The sequence below is a fragment of the Dermacentor silvarum genome, chromosome 1, assembly GCF_013339745.2.
Source record: "Dermacentor silvarum isolate Dsil-2018 chromosome 1, BIME_Dsil_1.4, whole genome shotgun sequence".
In the NCBI taxonomy this organism is placed as follows: domain Eukaryota; kingdom Metazoa; phylum Arthropoda; class Arachnida; order Ixodida; family Ixodidae; genus Dermacentor; species Dermacentor silvarum.
Genome location: NC_051154.1, coordinates 361,129,706 through 361,155,459, shown reverse-complemented (window position 1 = coordinate 361,155,459; position 25,754 = coordinate 361,129,706). Strand labels below are relative to the sequence as shown.

Below are 25,754 nucleotides of genomic sequence, written 5' to 3'. Positions count from 1 at the left end.
CATAAAAGTACAAAATCACGCAGCTTAAGAACCTCAAAGATAATTTGTAGCAGATCAGTCACTGCATAGGTCAGGATATGTATTGTCGATGCTCGCAGAAAATAGAATTGCAGACTTGTTCATTAAAAGCAATTATACATTTAGGGTGTGAACATTTGGTAATGGTTTGAGTGAATGCTAGAGACGACTGCATGAATATGCCACCCCTAACGCAATGCCCTGACAGAGGCCCTTAAAGATGAAATAAATGACGATAAGAAGCTTGGTAACAGATTTGTGCAACGAGCGAATTGTAGCACGCACAGGGAAAAATACATGAGAAGGCACAAAGAATACACACACGTAGCACTTCATTGTGCCTTCTCATATCTTTGTTCCCTGTTCGCGCTACAGCTCGCTCATTTCAACATGAACAACCAACAAGCCCGCATCGCCACTCAGATTTGTGCAGTTTCCTTCGAGTCATATTTGGGTAAAGTACCACAGACTATATTTTAAGTGAAATAAGTTATATTTCCTCGTTTAATTGGCCAACACTGTAGTTAGGCTCTGGGTATATTTTGGCCAGGTATGTATATATGTCAGTGCTACGTTTATTACATTATGTTTTAGAGTGAGTTTAAGTCATAATTATAGAAATTAATACTTGTGATCACGATATTCTTGCCATAAGTTTATGCAAGGGACATGTACATTTGGTCTTCATATAAGCAACAACAAATGGAAAGTTGCTGACGATTTTATAGGCATTGAAGATGTCAACATGTTAGCTTATTTGGATGCTTTTGTGTTGTCATGTGGCCTATATCATACGGGATGGAATTGATGGCCAAAATTGTGGACATTTTAACCTCCCAAAGGCCAACATCATATCTTTGATATGCTGAGCTTGATGCCTGAAAATGATCATTTACTGATGATAAACATAATGTGCTATGCACTATAGCATTTCTGACATGCTGCAACAGTATCAGTTGTAGATAGCTCAGCAAACTAATGAGTAATGAGTTACTCTTAGGTTATATATAACTAAAAGAAAATTTTGTTTTTCTTTTGTTTATATATTCATTGGGGAGTGATTGTATGAGAAAGAAAGGTGATCAGGTTCTATTCTTCCTTCATATAGAATTGTGTCTGCTTTCCGAACTTTAGGAAAGATGTTAAATTTGTCAGACACTGCCTGCATAACACCACCTCCATAAATAGGAAGAACTGATGTTCATCCGTGATACTCTAAGAACACTGCGATGAATCATAGGTGCACATATAAAAGTAATCACAAGAAGGGCAATGCATAGCAAGCATCTGCATCTAGATCGAGATAGTTAAATTTTGGATTAGGGTGAAACATTGCAGAAGAGCTGCATGCTGTACATGATATGCAGGCTAAATCATTGAAGGTTGATTCATTGAAGGCATTATAAAAATAATGTTTTGCTATTTTCTAATAGCAGCCGGAGTAATTGCTATGAAAGAGAAATGAAATTTTTAAGGAATAAAACAATTAGCTAGTGTCTAGTACAGAACTTACAGAAATGAAATTACTGAGTGGAATGTATGGAATAAGTTGTGCTGTGCAGAGTGCTGCACAGGTCATGGGGCCACTAGAAAATTGTGAGGATATAAGGGAAGAGCGAAAGCATGTGCAGTGAAAATATGGGCGAAAGTGTCTGTAAAGGAACGAAATCGATTTTAAGACTCTTACTGTAAGCTGATGAATAGGGATTTCAAGGTGGAGGATTGCAAAGGTATAGCTGAATCTCTCTATGAGCCATTGTGACACACATGAACAATTTCCGTAGAAAATGAGAATCTATTTAAGCACGTTACTGAGAGCATAATCACTGGAAAATGGTAGAGCAGAGATCGCTTTGCGTAAACACGGGTTTGGCGCTTACTTTCAACTGCAGTTTACTGAAGAAATGTGATATTAAGTACTGAACAAGACCATCATGGGGCATCACATTAATGATAAAGCAACCAAATATTGGAGTCACCAGGACCCCCTAATACAACCACATCATAGCCATGTGCCATGACAGATTGGTACGGCCTAGTATACCAGAGGTGATAAGAGACAATCCAGATTATCGCACAGCATGACGCTTGCCTCTAAAAATATGTGAAGGTAGGTTGAAGCATGTGCGCTGGCCCAGCAAATAATAACCTAAAAAAACAAGACTTAAAAAGCAGATGCTGCCATCTATAATGATTACTCGGAAGGAGTACGTAGCAGATCAAAAAACGAGAAAGCAAAACCAACCAAGTAAGTTGGTTTTCTGAAGGCACTTCAGGTCTTTATTTGCCACTGCACTGCGTCCAGCAGCATCTGAGGCAACAGAATTGGTCAAGCTTTTTTTGCGATCTTCTGCATCAGGCTCGCTCGTTCACATGGACACAAAACAAATCCATCTGCCTGCCTTGAGTGTCGGTGGCATATTCTTACCTTGATAACCTGAATCAAGTTTACCAATTCAGTTTTTCGAACTTTCTGCTGCTTCTCAACCTGTGTGCATTCATTGGTTTGCCTCAAAACTGCAACACCAGTGCTTGTTTTGAGACCATATTCACCCGTTTGACAAGTTTGGTGATAGATCTGACTCCAATTTGTCTTCCACAGTGATGGCATTGTCTTGAATGCCAAGTTGTTGCAGGAGGCCCTTCAGCTACTTACGCAGAACAGCGTGTCTAGGATGGCAGTGTCAGCATTATAATTGCTTGCGATAACATTTGCAGCACCTGTAGCACTCATCACGGCAGGGTATACGGCTTTCGTCCATGGGTCAATGGCATCCTGTATTATGCGCTGCATGGCAATCTAGCCAATTGATAACTTGCATGCTTTTCATTGTAATCGTTAGGGGCTTAGCTGCAGCCTTACTAGCCACTGTGGGAGGAGGTTGCTTTTTTCGTACCTTATTTGGGGACGGAGCATTGGGAACTCAAAAAAGTTCATTTTTGAGGCAACACAATTAAAGTATTAGTTACATTCTGCATCAGTGACGCACACACAAGCATGCTGTTTGTTGTTGGGTATCAGGGAAGAGTTCTTTAGTATCTTTCTGTTTAACTTAGTACTAAGTTTAGTGCTAGTAGTAGAAATATGTGATAGTACATTTAGTCCATACATAGCTTCATACATCTCGATCAGAATCTGAGCAGGGCTCGCTAAAGTAACCGACTCTGAGCAAGCTTTATTGTATATCTTCTCTTCATCTTGTAGGCATCAGCGTGCTACAGTCAAATTCAAACTTGCGAAACTAAAAAGCAAAAAGAAAGGGAACTGTTTCCTCATGCATACCGCCGCAAACAGCGTGCGTCACTGTTACTGAATATTAGCAACAATGCTTCTTTCCCATTGTTGCTTAATAGTGAGAAACTTTCTTGTGAACTACTTGGTGCTGTAGCCTCAAAAAAATTCAAACTTGCTCCTAATGCATTTAGTAAAGCCCTCAACACACACAAGGAAAAGTTCCTATCCTAATAATTATCCAGTAGGCTCCTTGAAGACAAGGGCTTAATAATAATAATATGGGATACTGTTGGAGCTGTAGACGCTCATCTTATTCCATTACGCCTCCATAAATTTTTCTGTTAAGTATATGGCAGTCACTTACAGCAACATTGGCACTCCCATGTTAGTCATGCTGTGCTATATACACAATGCCAGGTGCAGTAATAGGTCGACAATGAAAGTAACAGTCATGGGTACAGCTAAAGCGATTATAATGTTTAAAGCAGTTAAAAAACAAATGCAGACTGAGGGGCAGAGAAATGAAGAGAGGGCAAGCATTCCTTTGTCTGCGTTTGCCCATGCCGCTTTCAACATTTCAACCATGAATACATAACAGCTTGCCCAATTTTTCGTTCTCTTGGATGCTAAAGCGGTCTCAGATCCTCATGACTAACCATTTCAACTGAATGAATCTACCGCAGTAGTGGTATAGCAGTAGAGCATCCGCCTCGTATGTGGGAGGTACTGAGTTCAAAGCCCCGTGCCGCCAGAAAACCTCCGTTTCTTTCTGATGGGTAGAGATGTCCCTTGGCCTTGTGCTCGGCTTCTTGTGAGGGTTCACATCTTGAAAGAGATTTCATGCGTGCTCTCTGGGCACTTATTGTCCAACGACAGATGGCCTTGTTGAAGAGCACCAGCCTCGGCTGCCTTGAGGCAAGTGCAGCCGCTAGGTACCTACCGGTGAAATAGGTACAAGCATGCTCCCGGTCTGGTGTGATGGATAGTTGTTTGGCACGTATGTCTGTGTGCAGTCAAGCAGTAATGAACGTCAGAGACGCGCGAACCGATGTGAACCAAAATTTAAGATGATAAGACTGTAACAAGACAAGCACTAAACACAGAATACATATCAAAGGTCCCTAAAACAAACACGTCTACTCTAAGTCCTACGCGCAGCGTTCAAGAAAAGAGCAAGTACGTCTCATGGCTACATTCCTGATGGTGTCGTCGATCAGTGGTAGATCGTCTAGCTGTCGTGAAGATTTCCGTTGGAGGCGACCCAAGGCATGATGACCCTCGTGGAAGGCCAGCCAAGGCAGGGTGACGGCAATGGTCATCAGATGAGGCAGGCGACGGCTGCATTACCGTGGCCCGAGGACTCGAACGGCTGTTGAGCGGGTTGCTTCCACCGCCACAACCTCACATGCCACCTCGAGCAAGAGGCGGCTTCAAAGCAAAGGCCTCGGTTAGGCCTCACCCCGGACACAGCCTAAAGATGCTCCAACAGGCGGCTACGAGCAGGCTACAGCCAGGCCTGCTCCAAACGGCGTCACGCCAGGCGCCACTCTGCATCTGCACTGACAGGAAGGCGCGTTGTCCTCAGGGCTGCCTCAGGTACCACGGCAGGAGCTCCCGAAACAGCGCACTGGTCCTGCGTCTTCTAAGTTGCTAGCCCCCTCTGCCCATTTGGTACCCACCTCTCTTCTTCCTTCTCTATTGTTTCTTTTCTGAACACTGCCAAGCACGCAATCTGCGCCTGGCTCGCCTTCTGTTTCTTCTTCCTTCATTCACAGTCCTCAAGAGTTTTCAAGCAGTCCACACACATAAGCAACACTCATAAGGTCCTTGCACTGCACCTGGTGCTTGGCCATTATGGGACCTCAGCGCTTCGAAAGGGAATTTGGGGCACCACATGGGAAATTGCCACTATTGGGAATGGCCCAGACCTATTCTTTTTGTGCTCATGAGGGTTTTGACTGGTATTTAGAGCACAGGCTCCTCTCCCTGAAGAAAGCCGAACGCCATGCTGGGGTACACTTGTGTCCATTTGAATCAGTGGGCGCCGTGCGGTGGTAGAAATTGAACCTACGACTTTCTGCGGCCGAGGAGGGCAATCTACAACAAGGGCAATCAAACAAATGCACTCTACATGTGAAGTAGCGGGAGCCATTTTGACAAGACAAACTGAGCTGATGCACTCACCACAGTAGCAGGGCAAAAAATTCTCTTGGGAAAGTTTCACCCACTGGAGACAGGCAGGTAATTGTGTTGTGACCCTATGTGAATGAGTAGGCCAATAGTAAAAGGTCGCTTGAAAGCTCGGCTATATGTTTGCCTCGGGCGCTGCCGGACACAGCGCAACGAAATTAGAAGCCTGAAGTACCTTTCTACTGCTTGGTAAGTTTGCCCATCAGTAAATGCCTTCGTGCAAGCAGTCCCTGTTCTGGCCTCTTGCTTCAGCTCATAGATCCCCCCAGACAACTTGCTGAAGTAGGCTCAATCACAAAAACTTGGATACATCACAGGATGCATTCATGCGGCAGTTATGCTAATGTCACATGGCGCTCAAGTTTGAAGCTGGCCACCCACATTCCCTCTAAAGTATTATTGAAATCCATTCTATTGTCGATTTGCCATTAATACTTGGTCAGAGGTACCAATGTATTTAAACAAATTTAACATTATCATGACTTCAGCTGTGAAAACTTTTCAGTATATGTGAAAACTTCCTTGTGGTTACAGCATTTATAAAATATTGTGGACAGGTACATGAATATTTAGCTCATGTATGATGCCCATGTGCTACATAAAGACTTTATGAGAGCATCTAGGGCAGGGATAGTGTAATTATTCTATTGGAATTGTCTTGTGCGTTGTAAGGGTAGCATTCTGCCTATATGATCATGATTGGCTGGCTATGTGCAGTGGATGATAAGAATGGAATATAGAAATGAAGGGAAAGGAATCACTACAGTATACCAGTCCTGCTGATACTTTGCAGCATACTTCTTGTGGAACGAGCATACGCACTAGGTATTTTTTATGCATTTGTTTATTCCTATTTTAAACAGTTAAGAAAATGACACAAAGTGGAAGGCTATGTTATATGCAGGGTAAAATCTTAAGTTAATTTCCACAGCCACCTAGTTCAGCCTAATCTACGGCACACTAAGATTGTGTCGAAAAGCCAGCTACCAAAGAATCAAACAAAGGTGTAACTTACAAGAATGGACAAGTCTTATTTTCGAGCCTTGAAAACATACATTTCAAATAAGAATTTAAGCTTAAGAAATCTGCACTTCTGGCTGGCCCTCCAGTTTCTTAAACTTCAGTAGTGTCGTCCCATAGTAGGTGGTCCTCAGTGGTGTCAGTTGAGCTTCAGATGCCAGTTCTCTTGAAGCTTTTGATGACAGTGTCATCAGAAATCATGTTCTGTGCCTCTAGAACCAATGGACACAACAGTTCCACTGGCACCCTTCTAAACCTGCCTCCCGGTGCCAGGGAATGATCACAAATACTGAAAGTCTGTGATTCTTTGTATGTAGAAGGCAGCTGCTGACATGTTCTCATGAAGCCCATGCCGCCACATGAAGCACATCACCCAGTCGCTGCTTGCATTGAAGTTTGTAGTTGGAATGCCCTGCTTCCTTGTAAGTCGGCGAGCCTCCTTCTGTATCATTTAAATTTACACAGAACAGCTGTCCAGAGGCTTCTGAGCTATAAAGCACAGCTACTTCAACTTGCGAGTAAAAATCAGTCTTGGGTCAGCGGAAATTCCTGCTTGCCTTGCTGGTAGCATTCAGCTTTTCAAACGGCCATCTCTAACGGCAGATGTGTACTTTTGACGCCGAAGTACCTTCTGAATTAACGACTGCCATTCTACAAAGCATGTAGAAATGCTTTGAGCTTGAAGTGGGTGCTGTAGCTAGCTTGCGACCTTATGTGGCACGCTAGCAGTCTGATCACTCCATGCATGCGCGGCATGACCCGTCTAGACTGACAAAAAAAGGGAAAAATACTAGCTTTGTGCATATAGCACTAGATAGCTCCAGTGCTGGTACTGCCACTGGCATCCGCAGCTGGCCATTATCATCAGTCGAAGTCAAAACCAGGCCACCGGTTGCAGTGTTGAGTTGTAAGTGTGGTCATTGTGTGGGAGGGGGAAAATATGTGAATTTTCATAATGTGCAAACTTACAGTGTGTACTATTATTAATTAACCAAGCAGGTATGCAGTAAGGCCTATGTTGGGATTATTGCTGCTATTCAATAGGAATCTGTGTAATGAAAACAGCTTGGTGTGCCTGGCCTTTAATTACTTGAAAATATGCATTTGCTTCACCAGCCACAAAGCTGGCTTCAAAACAGTCATAAATATTACTTGTGCTGCTTTCACCACTTGTTAGTCTTTTAATGTTTATGCTCAATTCCTCAATTCTCAGTGTATTAATCAACACAACAAGTATTGTACTTAGTCTTCTGTCGTATGGCAATAATGGTTCATTTGTTTGTGCAGCTGTTTTCACAACGCGGACGACACCGTGTCAAAGGAAGTTATGGAAAAGAGACTGAAAGCAGTGCACTGGTACCCCTTGCAGCAATTGGGTAATGTGCTGTAGTAGTGAACTTTGCAATAAAGTTTTATCTGTGTTCATATTGCTTTCAGATGTTATAAATGTGATTTCCACATCACACACATACCATGACCTGAAGTTTTGGATGGAATGGTGAGCATATTTATGCAGTGAGCCATCTTAAGTGCCGACTGGCATACTCTAGTGTTCAAAGGCACTGAATATATTGTAATTAAGACTGAAAGACTGTAATGCAATCACAGTCAGAATTCATCAATTCAATAATCAATACACATTTGAACAGTGGTCTACCGACAAACAGTAAAATAGGTAGTAGACAGGTAGTAGACTTGTAGGCTTGTAGACCTGTAAACTTGTATGCCGATTGGCTAGTAGACCATCAAGGTCTGAAATTAGGGTTAGCCAACAGACTGTAAGCTGATAGCTGGTTGGAATTTTTTACTGGAAATATTCATATAAATTTCCAGACCCGCCGTAGTGGCTAAGGCGTACGTACGTTGCTCTACTGAACTGAAAGCTCAGGATTGAATCCCGGGCGCGGTGGCATTACGATGGAAGTGAAATGCACTAGATGCCTGTGTGCCATATGCATTGGGTGCACATTAAAAACCACAGGGAGTTAAAATAATTCGGAATGCCTCGATCACCAGCGTGTGCCTCATCATATAATTGTGGTTTTGGCATGTAAAAACCCAGATTTTAATTTATTGAATTTCCAAATATGACCATATACAGGATTTTTCAGCGAACTCTCAAAAATTCTTAAATGTTGCTTGTGGCAGGTAGCACAATTATAGTTCATGAGCTGGTCTACTCGAAGAGGCGGACATTACTTCCACAAGAAATTGAAATGCATAATCGAATATTTAAAGAAATTTACTAATTAAGTTTTTAACTAATTACCTGATGGCTCATATTGCAATTTACAAATTGTAGCCTTGGAGTTCGCCAGGCGGATCCACTTGGAACAAATTCTTGGGATGACACCAGTTTCGACATATAAATTCCCGAACTTTGCGGAGAAACGCATTGGCGTTCCAATTAGTTTCTTAACAAATCGTTGCTTTATGCATTGAAGCACCAAATTAACTGGAACGCCAATGCATTTCTCCGCAAAGTTCGCGAATTAATATCCCGAAACTGGTGTCATCCTGAGAATTCGTTCCAAGTGGATCGCCTTGCGAACTCCCCGGCTTCAATTTGTAAATTGCAATATGGGCCATCAGGTAATTAGTTAAAAACTGAATTAGTGAATTTTTGTTGATTATAGTCGATTATGCATTTCAATTTTTTGTGCAAGTAATGTCGGCCTCTTCGAGTAGGCCAGCTCATTAACTAGAATTGGGTTATCTGCCACAGGCCACCTTAAATAAATTTTGAAAGTGTTCGCTGAAACACCCTGTATACAAGAGCGCCATATATGGACATACTAAAACTTTAGAAGTGGCCTTATATAGAAATGTCCCATATATGGGCATATTAAAGATTTGGCAGATATGGACATATATAGCATATAAGGGTCCCATATATGGACATATTAAAAATTTGGCAGATATGGCCATATATAGCATATAAGGGGGCCATATATGGGGATATTCAAAATTGGGCAGATATGGCCATATATGGCCCTTATATGCCATATATGACCATATCTGCCCAATTTTAATTATGCCCATATATGGCCTTTTTCATATCAGTCCATATCTGACATTTTCGTAAGGGTAGGGACAAAAGATTGCGAGCCTGCAGTAGTTGAAAAATACGGTATCTTAACCTTATGGGGATGATCAAGCCGGTGTGAGCGATAGAGCACTGCACGGGCTCGGGCTTACCCGAAAGCGCGGGCCCGGCCCGGCCCGTGGGCCGGGCCGGGCCGGGTAGAGGAGTTTTTTCATGGGCTCGGGCCGGGCTCGGGCACGGCGTGTGCTTTTTGACCCAGGCCCGGGCCGGGCTCGGGTTTTTTGACGCGGGCCCGGGCCGGGCTCGGGCTTTCTGCGAGTTATCCTCGGGCTTCTCAACTCTGAAAAACATGTATTTTTCGGTCTCGTGCCGGGTTCGGGCCGGTTTCTAGTCGGGCTCGGGCCGGGCTCGGGCTTAAGGCAGAGGGCTGGCGGGCCGGGCCGGGCGGGTAACGTAGATTATTTCCGGGCCCGGGCCGGGCCTAGCCATAAAAGTTTTGATCGGGCTCGGGCGGGCCGCCCAATGTAAAAACGGGCCCGGGCCACAAAAATCGGCCCGTGCAGTGCTCTAGTGAGCGAAATGGTCCTAGTAGGATGAACAAGGATCGAAGAGCGGGGTTGTGGTAGTACATTTTGTGAAAAAGACAAATGCGTGACTGCTTTCTACGGTTGGCCAGGGAAGGAAGACCAAGAGTATCTTTCATTTCTGTGACGCTGGCACTGCGATTATAGTTAGCTGAAATAAAGCGAGCGCAGCGATTTTGCACTGCCTCTATGCCCGGTATAAATGTAGAGTGATGCGGATCCCAAACAGACGAGGCGTATTCTAGCTGGGGCCGAACGTAAGTTGTATAAAGTAACAGTTTTAGTGACAGCGAGTTATGGCCATATCTGAACTGTTTTTAATATGCCCATATATGGGCCCCTTATATGCTATATATGGCCATATCTGTCCAATTTTTAAAATGACCATATATGCATGGCCCTCTTAATGGTTATATTTAGAATCTAATTAAACTAAAATCAGAGGTTTCACATGCCGAAATGACAAATGTCATTATGAGGCACAGTGTGGTAGGGACTCCGAATTAATTTTAACACCCATGCACTGGGGTTTTTTAACGTGCGGTACACGGGAAATTCTTGCATTTGGCCCCCATCGAAAAGTGATGACTGCGCTATCTGTTTAGTAGTGCAACGCCTTAGCCACTGCGCCACCACGGCCGGTTAGGAATTTTAACAGCGGAACTGTTTAGGCAGGGCGTAATGTGCCTGCTGAATCCAAAAATGTGGGCCGATCCCTGGCTGCAGTGAAAAAAGGGTCGAAGCGCAATATTATGGCACATATACCACTGTGAACTAGCGAAGCTAAGCCTGGCTAAGTCCAGCTAAGCATGGTTGGGACTACTTAAGCTTCATCGATATAGGCAATTGATAGCCAATCAATAGCTAATTGATAAATAACCAATAAATTCCGGAAAATGCTGGGGATGACTTGGTAGTGCTATATAGCCCAACCCAAATACGTGGCCAATACCTTGCGATAGCGAATCAATAGCTAATCAATCGACAAATAATCCATAAGTTCCGTGAAATGCTGGGGATGATTTCGTAGTGCTTATAGCCTAGCCCAAAAGCCAGGACTAGCTAGGTGGCGATCAGCTCCGCTGTCTCTGTAGCATTGCGCCTCCAGTGCAAGCTATGCTAATTTTTTATATGAATATATCTGTCACAACCGCATAAATGTAAACCGTGTTTCTGTGGTGCATACCATGCAACCATGGCTGCATTACATTAAAATGACCTTATTGTATACCTGCGATCTGGATTATGTGGACCAGGGGGCTGTCAAAAAGCCAGAAATCATTCGGCAAACAATACTGTCGACAGGTTTGTGCATGAAACTGTACGACAGATGCACTGCATTGTTTGCCCCCACCATTTAAGTATGAACTGCCATTTTCAGTTTCATGTTACATATCCCAAGGCATCAAGGAAATAAGGTTGTCTTTTTCGTGGTACCCCTGGTCTGCATGCCTTTCGTGCAAGTACAGATAAAAAAAGCTTTTCACATAATGCAGAATATTTAATTAAAAATGCAGGTCTTCATTAAAGTACATCTGGTGCTTCGCCTTCTCGCTTCTCAGCTCACTTAGCTTTGTCCCAATGAACAGCAACACCACCTTCTCGGTGAAGTCCACGCCCTTCTTTGCTGAGAAGGCCCTCGTGTATGCTGTAAAAGGCAAAATATGATCAGCACACATATTCATAACATATAATGTCTGATAACGAGGAAAGCCCATGCAAGCTTAATCCAAACAATATTTTAAAGGGGGCCTGCACTGCCTTTTATTTTTTCGAAGCCTCAAAAACACTTTCTAAGGAGTTCGGTGCCCCCCAGGAATATATACTACTAAACGAATTTCACCAAAAACTTAGTGGCAGCGTAGATACTACGAGTGCAATGTTTACTTTTTAAAAAATTCTTTCTCAAACTCCTTCGTACCGACAGAACGAAGCGGTGCTGCTACGTCACCTGGAATCAACGTAGGCATTGATTCTATTTATGTTGTTTTAATCCTTCGATCCACAGTGTGTAATTTGGGCTCAGCAAAATTTGGCTCAGATGTTCACAGCTGCGTACGCTATCCACAGATGTTTTTTCTTATCAAGCTGGAGGAGTGGTACACATAGTACACACAAGTACTATGCGCTCAAAACAAGTTCAAATATTTTGGTCATACTAAGATTCGAGATATATGTGCTGGCAAGCTTGCAATAAAACTGCATTGTGGAAATATTTTAACAAAACATTGTTTCATGCACTTAAATATAACTGGAACATCAATGTAATCTTTCGCACATTTTAGGAAAAAATAGGCATTCCTAGAAAGTTTTTATGGTCAGCTCCACTCAGACGTTCTCATGATGCCTAGGCCAGTAGCAGAACGCAAAATGTTGCCTTCACTCTGCTGCAGAGACAATTGATCACAGAGAAAGGGTTGTCTACTTGGTTTCTTTTGTAGCCCAACTAACTGCATGTCACTCGCGTTTCCAGGAGATGGAGATAGCATTCTTCAAAAATGCAATATCAACTCAGTTCTCTGCAGTACATGCATTAGCGCATGAGGTCTGCATGGAACGGACTGTAAGCGATGCTTAGCTAAAACAGTTTAATACATCTCGAAACTGGCATCACCGTGAGAATTCATTTAAGGGAGTATGTCTTGCAAGCTCCCCAGCTACAATTAACAAATCGCAATATGTGCAGCAATTAATTAAATATTTGATGAGTAAAATTGTGTTAATTGTTGATTATGCACTTTCTTTTCTGATGAAGTAATCCAGCTGCAAAACGTGAATTTTTTTAAATTCTGTATATTCCACAAAAAAACACCCAAATAAATACGAACCACCTAGTGCTAGGTTTACATTCATCAAATGACCTATTAATAACAATAACTGCACTGGGCTCTTTAACAAAAGCACTGAAAAAAAAACTCTTGCACTCATAGGTGCCTGTCAGTTGCATATAAAATTTAAGAAATAAAAGTGAAATATGCTACTGACATAACTCACACAAAATAGCTTGAAATGCTCCAGGGTGGAGTGGAGGCCGTTGCTCATACGGGCGATGGGCCCCCGTGGCCCGGTTCCCTTTATCTGAGCAGGACACGAGTGCTTGTGGTGTGAACACCGTGTTAAGCAGTGCCCGTGCCACGCCTGTTGCACTTTTCCCAAAGTGTTCGAGGCTGCAGAGCACACCTTTTTCAGCAAATATTCCTGATGCTACTTCTAGCTCCACAACCTCAAATATATATATATATATATATATATATAGTTCAAGTGTTTGTAAAGAATTGTCAAAACAAATAAGGGGGGAAAACAATATTAAATTGTGGGGTTTAATGTTACGTAGAGCACTGCGGGTTGCAAAGGAAGCCATAGTAGACGGCACCAAATTAATCCCACGTGGGGTTCATTAATGTGCACCTCAACGTTACACGATGGGTTCTTGCATTTCACTCCCATCAAAATGTGGCTGCACACCTGAGAATGAAACCCATGGCCTTCTCATTATCATCACCATCATCACAGCCTATTTTTATGTCCACTGCAAGAGGAAGGCCTCTCCCTGCGACCTCTAATCACCCGTCTTGTGCTAGCTGATTCTAACTTGCGCCTACAAATTTCCTAACTTCATCACCCTACCTAGTTTTCTGCCGTCCTCGACTGCACTTCCCTTTTCTTCGTACCCATTCTGCAACTCTAATGGTCCACCGGTTATCCACCCCTCTATTACATGGCCGCCCAGCTCCATTTTATTTCTCTCAATGTCAATTAGAATAACGGCTATCCCAGTTTGCTCTCTGATCCACACCGCTCTCTTCCTGTCTCTTAATGTTATGCTTTCTACTCGGCAGCAAAATGCCTTATCCAATGAGGCACCATGCATCCACACGAGACAATGCAGGCTATGTTCAACCACCACGGCGTCAACTTCTATCACCACAGCCATACAAACTTCTAGCTAACGTCCAATGTAGAGCTACTATAATACAACTTCAGAAACGAAAACTATGGATTACAGGTTTAAAATATTGCACGTATAAGTTGTCTTTCAAATGAGATGTACGAAGGTAACTTTTATAATCATTGATCTACGTATAAAAGCAGATCCTGGCCTTTGACACACATTGCATTTATATTTAATATTGACTACATGGTCCCACACTAGCCTTCATTGATGCATGAAAAGCATTGCGAAACTACATTTAACAACTTTGATGTAACAGTAAACTTCAACCTGATTCCCCACTACCCTTCAGTATGTGCTCAAGATGAAGGACAGCAGAAAGGAAGGTATTCTTCTTTAAAATGTGCGCGAACAGAGCAAGTGCTTAAGCTAAGATATACCCACTCACATGATACTGAAGCAATCAGCCCTGAATGTGTGACATTAACGAAAAGATTTACCCCATGTATATAAAAGCTGTGTTGACGTTTCTCCATTTGGGGCAGAGGACGGCATAAGGGGCTTTCTGAGAGGGATAGGGCTTTGATTTTCCACTCCTTCCTCCACTCGAACATGTATGTCTGGAACATGCTCCTCCACAATGCCCAGGCTATGTGAATGAATCTGTTGCTCCACCATGGCAGGTTGTAAATGGCTGACATCATTTTCCAAAAGCTCGTCCCCAAGGCTTTCAGAGCATCTGTAAGCACTCTTATTTTTCTGCAACTCCAGTGCTTTCACCCGGATTTCGGCTCTCTTGAGGAAGCCATCAAGCTCTAGATAAATTGAAAATTATGTTAATCACAGTTATTATTCATATTTGAAAATACAACGCATGGCAGCATATGAAAGAAAGGAGTCTTTAGATTTCCTTTTAAAAAACAGAGTGAGTTGAACCGCAGAGTGAAAGACTAAGTGGCGTGTGTTCAATCAGATACACAGCCTATGTGTGGCTTGAAAGTTGCAACGGATGCTTGCGTTAAGAGTTTGTAATGCCACGTGACCACTACCTGCGATTTTCGTTAAGGGTGGAGGAGTCCTGTGCAAAGAAGCTACGCTCCATTTATTGTAAGTTTTGGACAGGTCACATATATAAGAGGATGTCATCAGCAATCCTTTATGCATATGACAAATTCTGGCCACATATACTGGGTGCTTTTGCAAAGACATTAACCAATTTTTAAAAAATCAGCTGTGGCAGATAGCACAATTCTAATCCTTAAGCTGGAATGCTCAAACAGACGAACATTAAGTACACAAGAATTGAAATGCATAATTGACTAATTAACCAAACATGGACTATGTTTTTAACTAAAAACCTTACGGCACATATTGTAATTTACAAATTGTAGCCAGCGACTGCACACCAGATCCACTTGGAACGAATTGTCAGGATGATACCAGTTTCCAGATATTAGTTCCCGAACTTTACAAAGAAATACATTGGCGGTCCAATTACTTTAGTGCTTCAATGCATAAAATGACGTTTTGATAAAAAAGTAAATGGAGCGACAGCACAACCTTACTGCAAGTGTGATGGGGCCATATCTTGAAAATGGTGTCATAAACTGAATTCTTTTCAAGTGGATGTGCCTTGCAGCCTCACTGGCTACAATTTGCAGATGGAAATATGTACTATAAGGTAATTATTAAAATCTTAATTATTCCCCGCAGGGGCGTCTGCGTGAGCAGGCGTTTGGTGTGCTGCGACACCACGGACCCGAGCACAAGAGGGTTGGACCCTCCCGCGTGTCGCCGTGCGCGGCTTAGCCGTGTCTGGGGAAAGGGGGATCCTGGAGGTTGAGCCGATGCCGGGTGTTTGGACCTTTAAGGCCCCCCGGCAGAGGCAACACACCTCTTCGGCCTCTGCTTCACATAGACGGCACGTCCAGACTGACCCACCTGGAGGAAATCGGCAGTCGCCTTTTCCTGTCCTCCTCTTCAATCTTTTGTCTTTCTCTCTCACTTTTCCATCTGTCCTGTCTTCTAGTCACTTCTTCTCACTTCCGAATTTCTGGGCGGCAAGGGTTAACCTGGTGTAGCTATCCAACCTTGGGTATTTTATATTAGGTTATAGCGGCGATGCATGGCTGGCGTCTGCAAGCATTCCATCCTTGTAGCGTCCCCTTGTTGGGCTCGGTGGTAGGTGGCTACCATCGCCGCCGAATTTAGCAATTTTGTATGGCAAATCCTTTTCCCCCACTTCCTGATCGCTCCCTGAAAAGGGGGCGCACCGATGACACTTTCAACTTTTTCATGAAACCCAAAGAAATATTTCCCAAGTACCATGTCATTCATAGCCAAAACGAAACGAAGACAGTCTGTACTATATCTCCCTTTGTCGTAGCAAAATGCCTGACAGAAGCAATCGGCCCAGGTTACAAGGTAACTAAGATGGGAAGCGGAGACCTCCTTCTGGAAGTGCGTGATAAACCCCAGTATAACAAATTGTCTAAACTTGTTGGATTTGGTGACATCCCCGTCTCAGTGGGCCCTCACAGGTCAATGAACACTGTACGTGGTGTCATGTCGGATGACGACCTTCTAGAACTCAGCGAAAGCGAGCTGTTGGATGGATGGCAAGACCAAAACGTAGTAAAGGTTCAAAGAATTAAGTTAAGGCGTGACGACAAGGAAATTCCCACAATGCATGTAATTATTACGTTTGGATCAAGTGACCTTCCAGATTCAATCGAGACGGGATATTATAAGCTCCGTGTACGACCGTACATACCCAATCCGCGCCGATGCTTCAAGTGTCAGCGTTTTGGGCATGGGTCTCAGAGCTGCCGATGGCGCGCTACTTGTGCAAAATGTGCTTCTAAAGAACACGCCTCAGATAACTGCACTTCCACAACCCATTGTGCCAACTGTGACGGAGACCACCCCGCCTATTCGCGATCGTGCCCGTCATGGAAGAAAGAAAAAGAAATATTACAACTCAAAGTCAAGCTAAACATTTCCTTTCCAGAGGCGCGCAAGCGTTTTTCTGCCCACAACCAGTCCAGTCCTTCCTACACCGATGTGGCGCGCCGGGGGGCAGCGTCACATCCTGCGGCGGCTGCCCGAGTCACACAGAGTGTGACGGCGGTGACGCCATCAGCCCCCCTTGCAGGAGCAGCCAGTGCTGTTCCGCCGCCTACAACGCAGGGCCAGCAGTCCTCCGGGCCTGCCGGTCCCAGGGCCACTGCTCGTGCAGACCGGCCCCAAAAACCCCCTAGTGTGCCCGCGGAGCGGGCAGCAGCCAGCGCCTCTGACGAGGCAATGGATGCAATCATCACTACTCCGGCGTCCCATGCGCCGAAGGAACGGCGTAGCTCCATGGAGCGCGTCGGGAGAAAAGAAAAATCCCGTATTACGGGGCCTGCAAATGTCTCGTGAACTAACTTCTATCTTTCTGTACACACATCACTAACTTCTTTTCCATTATGGATACCCAAGTATTACAATGGAACGTGAGAGGACTTCTACGTAATCTTGACGATGTTAAAGAACTCCTCCGCAAATTCAGTTCAAAGGTGATGTGTGTACAAGAAACACACCTAAAATTAACACAGACGAACTTTTTAAGGCAATATGTCACTTTCCGCAAAGACCGCGACGACGCTCTCGCCTCATCAGGCGGTGTGGCCGTAATGGTCGATAAGGGCGTTGCATGTCAGCAATTAAGCCTCCGAACGTCCCTTGAGGCAGTTGCTGTCCGAGCAGTGTTGTTTGGTAAACTAGTCACAATTAGCTCCATCTACATTCCCCCTTCCCATCAGCTTTCCAGAACAGAATTTCAGAGCTTCATCGATGAACTTCCTCCGCCATACATAGTCGCTGGTGACCTTAACGCTCATAGCCCCCTGTGGGGCGACTCTCGTTGCGATGCGCGAGGGCGCCTTATAGAAAATTTTCTGTTTTCTTCAGGTGAATGTTTATTGAACAAGAAAGAACCTACGTACTACAGTATTACACATAACACATACTCGTCCATAGACTTAAGCATAGTGTCGAGCACACTAATGCCATACCTGGAGTGGTCCGTCCTCAAGAACCCCTATGGAAGCGACCACTTCCCAATTATGTTGAACTCAGCGAAGCGAGATGAATGCTTGTCACCACCTCCTCGATGGAACGTGGACTCGGCGAACTGGGAACTGTTCCGAGAGCTCACACACTTAGGCCGTGATGACATTGTTGCTCTTAACGTGGACGACGCCGTAGCATATCTAACCGGTTTTATTATTGACGCTGCTACAAAATGTATTAAACAAACTAGCGGACTGGCTCAGAAGCGCCGCATTCCTTGGTGGAACGAAGAATGTCGTAAAGCGCGCAAAAATCAAAACATAGCTTGGGGATTGCTTCGCGAGTCTCCTACTGCCGAAAATCTTATTAATTTCAAACAGGTTAAATCGCAAGGCAGAAGGACACGTCGACGTGCCAAGAGAGAGAGTTGGGAGAGGTACATTTCTGGAATAAATTCCTACACAGACGAGGCAAAAGTATGGAACAGGGTGAATAAATTAAAGGGCCGTGAGACGAACCCGCTGCCCTTAGTGAGTACCCAAGGAGATGGCCTGGAGAATCAGGCAAACTGTCTGGGCGAACACTTTGAATATGTCTCCAGTGCATCTCATTATACACAAACATTCCTGAGGTTCAAAGAACGCGCAGAGCGACAGCCCCTAGATCGGAAATGTGCCCGAAATGAACATTACAACTGCCCGTTCAGTTTAGCTGAACTTAAAGCTTCTCTTGCTTGTTGCAACGGTTCGGCACCAGGTGCTGACCGTATCATGTATGAAATGATCAAGCACCTACACCCTGAAACACAAAAGACACTCCTCTCTCTTTTTAATGTCATGTGGGCTGCTGGTTCCATTCCATCTTCTTGGAAAGAAGCTATAGTAATCCCCATACTTAAACAGGGCAAGGACCCGTCCTTACCTAGTAGCTACGGACCCATTGCTTTGACAAGCTGTCTGTGCAAGCTCTTCGAAAAGATGATTAACCGGCGCCTAATATGTGTCCTAGAAAGCAACGGAATACTAGATCCTTACCAATGTGGCTTCCGAGAAGGTAGGTCGACTACAGACCACCTTGTCCGCATCGAGGCAATCATAAGGGATGCCTTTATACACAAACAGTTTTTTCTCTCCGTATTTCTTGATTTGGAGAAGGCATATGACACCAGATGGCGCTTCGGTATTACCCGAGACCTTTCCGCTATGGGTATTCACGGCAACATGTTGAGTACTATCCAAAGTTACCTTTCTAACCGTACCTTTGGTGTAAGGGTGGGCCAGGCCTTGTCTAGGTCTTTCACCCAGGAAACTGGTGTCCCGCAAGGCGGTGTGCTTAGCTGTACACTGTTTATTGTGAAAATGAATTCTCTACGCATGGCTATTCCACTAACGATGTTCTACTGTGTATATGTAGATGATGTCCAGATTGGTTTTAAATCGTGCAACTTTGCTGTCTGCGAACGACATGTCCAGCATGGCTTAAATAAAGTGGCTAAATGGGCTGATGAAAACGGTTTTAGGTTGAGCCCACAGAAAAGCACATGCGTCCTTTTCACTAATAAGAGAGGAATAGTACCAGACCCTGCTATTGAGCTGTCTGGTACCACATTACGTGTAAGCAAAGAGCACAAGTTTCTAGGCATCATATTGGACTCAAAAGTCACATTCGTTCCGCACATCAAATATTTGAAGGCTAAGTGCCTGAAAACAATGAACTTATTGAAGCTACTGTCGCGTACAACATGGGGCAGTGACAGGAAATGCATTTTGAACTTGTACAGGTGCCTCGTCGGCTCACGACTTGACTACGGGGCGATAGTTTACCAGTCTGCTGCACCCAGCGCTTTAAAAATGTTGGATCCTGTTCACCATTTAGGAATCCGCCTCGCGACTGGGGCCTTCAGGACAAGCCCCGTACAAAGCCTTTATGTGGAAGCGAACGTGTGGTCGCTCCACCTTCAGAGGACTTATGCCAGCTTTACATATTTCCTTAAAATAAATTCAAACCGTACACATTCTACCTATTTTACCATAAACGATACCACATCTGCCACACTATTTAATAATCGACCAACAGCGAAGCAGCCCTTCTCACTACGCGTGAGAAAGCTCAGTGAAGAAATGGGTGCTGCACTATTTGAACATTGCCTAATGCCTCCAGCGAAGCTGCTACCGCCGTGGCAGTGGCAGTTGGTTGAATGTGACACATCGTTTATTGAAGTCACAAAAGACGCACCAGATGCACACATTCAAATGCACTTTTTAGAACTAAAGTCAAAATACTCTTGCCCTGAATTTTACACAGACGCATCAAAGTCACATGCTGGCGTTTCCTATGCGGCAGTCGGTCCGTCCTTCTCGGAATCCGATGTACTTTATCCCCACAGAAGCATCTTTACGGCAGAGGCCTATGCAGTACTATCGGCGGTGAAACACATTGATAGATTGAAACTCCAAAAGGCTGTAATATTTACCGACTCTTTAAGCGTTGTTAAAGCGTTAATGATGCCGCAAAAACATAAACACCCTGTAATTATCAACCTCTACTCACTGATCTGCTCTGTTTATGCATCTAAACAACAAATCATAATATGCTGGGTGCCTGGGCATAGAGACATCGAGGGTAATGTTCTTGCCGACCAAATGGCCACATCAATAACATCGCACGCTATTAATCCTACCGCTGCTGTCCCTGTAACAGATTTGAAACCTTTCTTGCGGAAGAAACTGCGAAGCTACTGGCAACGCTTGTGGGATGCGCAAACAAATAATAAGCTTCACTTGATTAAGCCACAGTTAGGTTTCTGGCCCTCTGCATCAAAAACACGGCGAACTGATGTCCTATTATGTCGCCTCAGAATAGGACACACATATGGTACACACAATTTTCTATTGAATGGTAATGATCCTCCAACCTGTGGTAGATGTGGCGAGAGGCTCACCGTTCTTCACGTCCTCCTGGAGTGTAGGGAAGCCGAGAGAGAGAGGAAGAAACATTTTCCTCTGGCATACCGCTGTTCTATCCCTCTTCATCCCGCTATGTTTCTTGGCAAAGAACCGCTTTTCATTACCAAAGCAGTCCTCGCTTTTTTTAATGATGTTGTCTTGCATGTTATGAGCCCAAGAAATACGTAGCGCATCCTCTCTCAAGAGGATGCCACTGTGATAATAGCTCAGTATAGCACATGCCTCCAGGCCCTTACATCTCAAGGGCTCTGTTAAGGCATTAGTGTTTTTGAAACTTTTAGCCTATGACATATCTTAGTATATCATCAATCTTTCACAATGCATCCCTCGTATCCATAGCACACTTCATTAGTCATTGCCATATTCTTAGTACCTATAGATTTTACGCATTTTACAGCGACTATTTTAGGCCTCTTTACAGCCATGCCACATCTGTTTTATCCACACCTTCTAATTCACCATTCATGTACCACTGACAAGTCATTATCATCGCCTTGGCGCTCTTTGGCCACATCTGGCCCTTGCGCCAAAAAACTCCAACAATATCAAAATCTTAATTATTGTTTTTGTTCATTAGCCAATAATGCTTGTTAATTTCTCACACAAATAATGTCCACCTCTTCTATCAGACCAACTCAAGGACTGCGATTGAGCTATCTGCCACAGGTGATTTTTAAACATTGCTAAAGTTCTTCACAGAAACACCTGGTATATAGTGCAGTTGTAGTGTAAGAAACTAATACAGTAAATTAAGTGAGACACAAATATTCGATTAAAGTTAATACTCAGATTTTTTGTATTTCACCTAATTAGATAATTAGTCTTCATTATTTCTTCAACTTCTCGATTATTATAATTAGATAAGTGGCGATGAGACAATTGTAGAGCAACATGAAAACCTCCCGATACAGCTTTCTGTTGCTCAATACGTGCTACTTAAAAGCGTTTTTCCGAATGTGATAGAAGCCCCGAACACACTCAGAACTGCCGCGCGACTGGCCGCTCGAGCCAGTTTGCGTGTATTTTGACACTTATGTCATTGACACTTTACTATAACTGAGAAGTTGAATAATTATTTATTTATTTATTTATTTATTTATTAATACTGTCGATCCCATCAGGGATCATAACAGAAGGGCATGTACATAGTTGTCTTACAATATTACGATAACAATTAATACAATATTTAGTTTACATACAATATATTGACAATTAGCAAAGACAAACAAAACAGTAAGGTTGGCAGAAATAACAAAGCAAATAAATCGTATTAAAAATGAACGAGGAGTACAGAAAAAGGGAGACAATTGTCAAAGGTGAACGAAATCGTAGCATTAATTACAACATATACATTGCATATGCTTTGGAATAGCAAGAGGTAATGAAATAGGATAACAATTATAAGCGGTAAAGAATGGTAGTTAGTAATAACAGAATAATACAAGGCAAAAAACTTTATAATAAACAACTGGTAAAGAGGTAAAAGTTAGCATAAATAAACAAAGGAACTCAGCTATGACAAAGTACAAGGTATTAATATTACAGCGTCATGAAGACCAATTATATACTTAGGCGGAATGCAAAATATAATCTGAGTATCTCTAACTGAGGGCAAACATTACCTTTGTTTTGTCCAGCTGCGTAGCCTTTGCACATTTTTGAAGTTTGGCCCAAGTTAACGGAAACTAGAGGCTTGGGCTAGTCGGTACATACTAGACAGGGGAACAGCGCGAAAAGACCAAGGACAAAAACAGGAACACACGCCAGAGCTGACGTGTGTTCCCGTTCTCCTCCTTAGCCTTTTCGCACTGTTCCCCTGTTCCCCTCGATATCGCACTCACTGATTGGTTCTTCAATAGCATCTCCGATAGCGGACAATATGCCAACAACCCTTTCATTTTCTGTCTTAAAGACTCCTTGGATATCAAGATTGGCATTCTTAGAATACTGTTTAAGATGAACTATCTGGTTCTCAAGTTCGCCGTTCTTTCTTTTCAAGGAAACGCACTTTGCATTGATTGCCTGGTTCTCTTTCAAAAGCTGAGTGTTTTTGCCACTTCAGCTTCAAATCTCTTCTTTAAGCCATCTATTTCTCTATGCGCAAATTTGATGCTCTTTGTCATGTGTCGCTGCTCATTATTCAGATCACGAATTTCATTGCGCAGGTCTCTCTCGTGTGCTTGGCGTGACGATTTCAATTCTATCTTGAGTTCATCTTTTAGTTACTGAAGGATTTCTTCTTTCGCTTTCGCAAACTCTTTTGACATCGTCACACAAGCAAGGCAAGGCACACACTTGGCAGCAGCGACGAAAAAAAAAGAAGAAGCAAAAAAAGAGAAAACCTAACTAACCTGTACCAAAGGAAATAGCAGACGTAAGGCGATGCACACCGAGGTCGTCGCCACTGCCAAGTGAATGCAGTAAGCAAGGTCGATTGACATAGGTCGCGAAGCTTCGGGCGAAAAGCGGTTCAGAACTAATTTTCACCGACATCAGCAAGGGTGGTTATCTGAGCACCGATTGAAGCGCGACTATGTTTGGAGGGAATAAACACTGGGAAAGAAAAAAGCGTTTTATAAATAAAGAGAGACACAGTTAGATTGATTAAACGAAAATAAAGTTCCTAATTAATTTTATATACGAATGGCGAGAAAAGAAGGGACAATTCTGTTTTACTTCATCATTATCAATAAATACCTTTTTTCAGCGCCCACCGATAGCGGCGGGCGTTGAAGCCGCTATCACTTGCAATGCAATCCAGCTCTTGAAGTGTACAAAAAGGCGCGCTCGTAAAGTTAACCTGTTACAATACGCCCCCCTTACATGTTGTGTTGTTTTGCTTGCCGACGTTTGTCTGAATTTGGTGACGCGGGTACTGTCATTGTTTCTTAACCTATTCAGTCAAATGCAGTAAGTTGCGACTGCCAAATAATTGTTTAATTTAGTTGTTTTCGTGCGACAGCGCTGGCCGGCGGGCTTGGCGTCCGACGAAAGGACGAGAGCTCTACGCCCAAAGCGTTCGTCGGCCTCCAATGAAAGTATGTTCTGTGCAGGGATGCGATTTAGACACCCGTACGGCTGACCTTTTCCTGCATCGCTTTCCGCGCTGAAAGCTCGCAACGCCCATCAAGTCGTAAGGCGGGGCATTTGAATATACAGCTGTAGTGGCAGGCCTCCGAAAACAAATTTCGCGCCTTTGAGAACAAAATGACGTCACTTCTGTTTCTAACGGATATGTCGTCACATTATTTTTTCTTCCGCCGCAAGTGTTCCCTCCTCACACTGATGGCGCTAAACCCCATGAACCGCCGATGAACCGCCATGTTTTGAACATATGGGTTTCTATGGAAGCTTCGCTACCAGGTATATCTACCTTGCAGTAAGCGCAAGAAGGCTCCTTTTGTAGCTCTGGAATGGGTGACGTCAGGCCTTTCTTGCAGATATCAGCACCGCCGAAGAGTGCCACGCCTCCTGTTGTCGATGCGTGCTGAGTAGCGTCTCAGGGCACGTGGTCTCGGCCGATGCTGACGTGCGCACAATTGCGGCTGAGAGACAATCTGCACCAAAGGAAATAGCAGGCGTAAGGCGATGCACAACGAGGTCGTCGCCACTGCCAAGTCTTTGTTCTGAAACTGGATCATCTTTGTTCAGAAACTGGATCATCTGTGCAATGACAATTCTCGTGCATCAGAATCATTTGACAAGTCTCCATTTATATCAGTAGTTTTCTCCTTGTAGAGTGCAAGAACTGTTGTTGCCCTTATAGTATTAGACCAAATGAGTATTCTATTTGATAACTTCAACTAGGGAATTTACGAATCGAATACGAATTGAATAGCAATGACTATTCGATTAATATTCGAAATTTTGAATATTCGCACACTCCTAGTATGGAATCGAAAGAGTGGCTTGTAATCCCAATATATAGCGAATTTTATTTTTTAGAAAGTGGGTTACCACTTGCGTATGCATTCCATTTCGCAGTCAGTCAACCATCACTTATTTGCTTTGCGTTGCTACTATACACTCTTTCCTATACGCCGGGCCACATTTGCCCTGATAATACTTGCTACTGGACAGGAAAAGTTGATGTGCAGCATGACCTATGATATCCAATATATTATCAAGGAGTAGATAGTGTTAGAAATTACAAGTTAACATATATAATATGCAAAACAGTTAACGGATAATCTATAAGAGTACCAAAATGCGTTCCAGAGGAAAGGAGGGCAGTAATGTGCAGTAGAGGATTAGAAGGTGTTCAATGATAACGCAAGAAGCTTCTCAGCTTTGCGATATCATCAAATTCACCTAGTGGGAATGAACTTGTCGCTTTATTCGGTGCAGCCAGATAGCGGGACGCTAAATTCGACCACGGCAATGGCTCATACGTGCGGCGTGTGCGAGCGATGCCTTTCTCTGCTTATGCGCTCCGGCGCGGCGTGGACCATCTATGGCGGAAAGTGCTCACCTGATGGCAGCAGACCAATCGGCGGCGCGGCGGGAAATTTTGTGATCCTCGCTCGCTGTGTGCGTGTGCGCCGCGATGTTCCACGACTCGCACCTATCGTGCATGGCGCTTTGCTGCACGAATGCTTCAAAAACAAGTCCTGCAAGATTCTTCCGCGTAGCTAAAGACAAAAGGTGAGCGTGCGGTTTGCGCCCCAGTTTTAGTTTCCGCTAATTAGTGTGAGCAGCCATACACAGCTGTTCTGCAGTGAGACAACAGCTAATATTTGTAAATATGGCT

The 25,754-nt window shown here is 43.7% G+C and overlaps 1 long non-coding RNA gene across 3 annotated transcripts; it reads left to right on the top strand.

Moving 5' to 3' along the window:
• The first annotated feature begins 436 nt into the window (after positions 1-436).
• LOC125942388 (uncharacterized) lies at positions 437-8,024 on the top strand. 3 transcript variants are annotated; one of them, XR_007465061.1, is made up of 4 exons: positions 437-568; positions 3,224-3,314; positions 7,751-7,839; positions 7,901-8,024. It is a non-coding gene; the product is annotated as an uncharacterized LOC125942388 (long non-coding RNA). The 3 variants fall into 3 exon arrangements; XR_007465060.1 differs by lacking the exon at positions 3,224-3,314; XR_007465062.1 differs by lacking the exon at positions 437-568 and having other exon boundaries at positions 3,000-3,371.
• Positions 8,025-25,754: the final 17,730 nt, after the last annotated feature.